The following is a 3,173-nucleotide window of genomic DNA, read 5'->3' as shown; positions in this document are numbered from 1 at the left end:
GGAATATTACACCTTGGCAAAGGTTACCTGAAAATAAAAATAACCCGGTGCTGTTCCCTGCCCGGCGCCCGCAGCCAGGTCAGCGAAAGGTGAAGGGCTGCTGCGGCACCCGCTCCGATGGGGTAAGTTCTCCCCTGGCATTGCCACCCCACGGGTCCTGGGGCTGGGGGGATGCAGGTACCCAGGGTGGGGATGGCAGAGCTGGGTGCGGGGCCAGGCGGGGTCCTGTGGGGACGTGGGGTGCCACGGGGTGCCGGGGCCACGGCCGTGGGCTCGTGGTGCTGCCCGCGCCCGGCTCGGGAGCTTCTGCGGGGGAACGAGCTTTGATATAAATATCTTTTTGCTCAGCACACGACCTACTTTCCAGACAATGCCATTAGCCTCCCGACTCCCTCATTCATCTTCCACCATCCTCCCCCATCCCGCCCCGTGGCAGCACCCGCTGCGGTGCCGCACGCCCCATCGCCGTGGCGGGGCGAGGCAGGATGGGTGCCTGGCTCGGTGTCACCATGGGGACCCCCGAGCTGGGGCTCGAGGACACCCAGCAGCTCTGTCCCCATGGCTGGTGGTGGGGCTTTTGCTGCTTTTGGCCCCTGCTCTGGCCTTGGAGGTGGTGACAGATCTCTTCTGGGGTTCCTTCACCCCATCCTGAAGGGTGCTCAGCTCTGCCATCCCTTCCCACTGCCCCTAGACCTGCTCCCTGGCACAGTCCATGCCCTAGCTGGCCAGCAGCCTTGTCGGGGACAGAGTCACTGGGGACATCCTTGTGGGGGCAGGAGGAGCACAGAAGCACGCAGCAGCCAGCCCCAGGTTGGCCCCTGAGCTCCCCCCGAGCATCCCTGGGGCCACACGTGTGGTTCATTTGGGGATGGTCCTGCGGGAGCTCCCGTGTGGCTGCGGGGTTTGTGCTGCACAGTTGGCAGCCGGTGAGTGGCTGCTGGGATTAGGGGCAGGTTGGGTGCCCGGTCCCACTGGCATGGGGCTCCCCGGTCCCAGTTGATGGCCCTGGCATTGGTTTTTCCCCCCAAAGAGCTGGAAAAGCCGCCTTTGCGAGGCAGGGTGGCACTGAGCCCACCGCCCGCACACCTTCACGTGCCCCCGTGGCCGAGCCCCCGCTCCTCCCCTGCAGCTATAATTAAATATTCAATTTGTATTGCTGGTAAATCCTGTAAATCTCTCTAAGCTCTTGTAGCAGGAATATCAGCGGTGTAATCTCTGCAGGGGCTGCGTCCCACCGCCCTTTGCAGCTCCATGGCTCAGCCCGTGCTCCCCTTTCCCCGCGTGTCCCCTGGGATGCTCCGAACGCTGGTGATGGAGCAGGAGCCTGGTGCCCGTGGCAGAGCAGCCCTCAGCATCTGTGCTGCCAGCTGCAGGGGTGACAGCGAGCGCCGTCCCCACGCTGCGAGGGATGGGGATGCCAGCGCCTTGGGTGACCGACACGGTCCTGCCAGCGCGCCCCCCATCCCCGCGCTGCTCCCGCCTCGCTCTGCGCCTGCGCTAAGAGCCTCGTGCAGAATTATCTATTTAAATATTAAGGTTTTCATCAGCTTTGCAAATTAAGCCCATCCATTAAAAGCAGCAGTTTGGCTCCTCCGCTGATGAGCTGGGCTGTGCCTTGCTCCCGGCTCGCTGTGCTCTTCCCAGCCCTGAGGGGCTCTGGGGTTGGGATGCAGCCTGGGAACGGGGCACGGTGGCCCCGAGCATCCCAGCTGGTGCAGGGACCAAGGGCTCCGCGTCCTCGCCGTGCCCAGCTCCTGCTTGCTGGCAAGCCTGATCCCTGTGGGAAGAGGCGTAAGATGGAACGGTGTTGCCAAGGTTGGCGTGGGTGTTATTTGAGGTCGGAGCGGTGGGTGTAGGGGAAAGTAAAGGCGTAGAGAAAGGCTGGTGGCAGGGAAGAGCCCGGCATGGCCAAGCGCCCAGTGGGAGCACAGCCAGGGATGGAGGGGCCAGCTCGCCTGGGCGCTCGGAGCCGTTGGGTAGGGAATAGCAAGAGCTCATCGCTGCTGCCACACTCGCTGCTAGCGCCGTGCTGCCCCGAGCTCGCCAAAGCAGCTTTGGCGTGATCCCCGGCTTAAGTCATTACACCCTATGGCTGGGGAGATAAGTGGCTTTTTAAACGCGGGCTGCGTGTGGATGGGGAGGGCGAATGTCCAGCCTAGGGGTCGGGTGGGGAAACGGGGCTCATCCAGCCCCACCGGGGGCCCTGGCACAGCCGGCAGCGCTGCGGTGGCTGCCGTGGCCCCACAGGTCTGGAAGGCTCCTCTGATGGGGAGGCAGGGCTGAGGGATCACCCACCCTGAGCCCATCACCCACGCGGGGCTCCACCGGGCACTGGGTGTAGGGGATGCCCCAGTTTGTCCCTTTGCTGCAGATGCGTTGGTCTCATGTTGTGTCTTTGTCCCGCAGAGCTCCCTGGGGTCACTTGTCCCCCCTTTCCCCTGCTGGAGGGGCACTGGGGGAGCGTGCTGGCTGCTGCCGGCCCCAGGCGTTGTGGGCAGATGTGAGCGTGTCTGCGGGAGGGAGGCTGTCTGTGGGCATCACCGGTGATGGGTGCTCATCGGCGCAGCCCAGCGCCCGTGAACCCTGTGCCAGCTGCCACGGGCCGGGGTTCCCGGGGCACTCAGGGTCCCGCCAGGGTGGTCTCTGGGCTGTGCTCCAGCTGCTCGGACCGTGGCAGGTGGCTCCCTGCGTGCCGTGTACCTGCAGGATGGGCATCGCTGTGGGGCTGACGGGTCTAGAGGTGCCTGGGACCAGGGGAAGCTCCTCCTTGCCAGCCCTGCCTCTTCCCACACCCGCCTGGGGATGCTGGTGCCCTTCTTGGTGCCACCTCTTTGCTTCTCAGCCAACGGGTTCTGGCTGCCGAACCTGGATGCTGCCCACTTAGCCTTTTAAAGACGTGACTGTTACACCAAGATCCAGGTTTGGGCTTTGCAGGGATGGAGCACCAGGCTCTGTTCTCCGCGAGCTTTGCCCTGGCAGCTCTGGGATGCTCTGGCTCCTTTGCCCATCCTGGATCAGGAGCGTGGCTCTTACCCTGGTCCCCAGGTCCGATTCCCCCGGGCTCTCTGGGCTGCAGGTGCCAGGTGGGTCAGGGATGTCGCACTCCCCCGCCGCGGTGGCAGCTGGAGGCACCTGCCTTGTGCCAGGGAGCCCCGGTGTTGGTGGCTGTGCCG

This window comes from Phaenicophaeus curvirostris, chromosome 23 (genome assembly GCF_032191515.1).
Source record: "Phaenicophaeus curvirostris isolate KB17595 chromosome 23, BPBGC_Pcur_1.0, whole genome shotgun sequence".
Classification (NCBI taxonomy): domain Eukaryota; kingdom Metazoa; phylum Chordata; class Aves; order Cuculiformes; family Cuculidae; genus Phaenicophaeus; species Phaenicophaeus curvirostris.
This window is presented reverse-complemented; position numbering follows the sequence as displayed.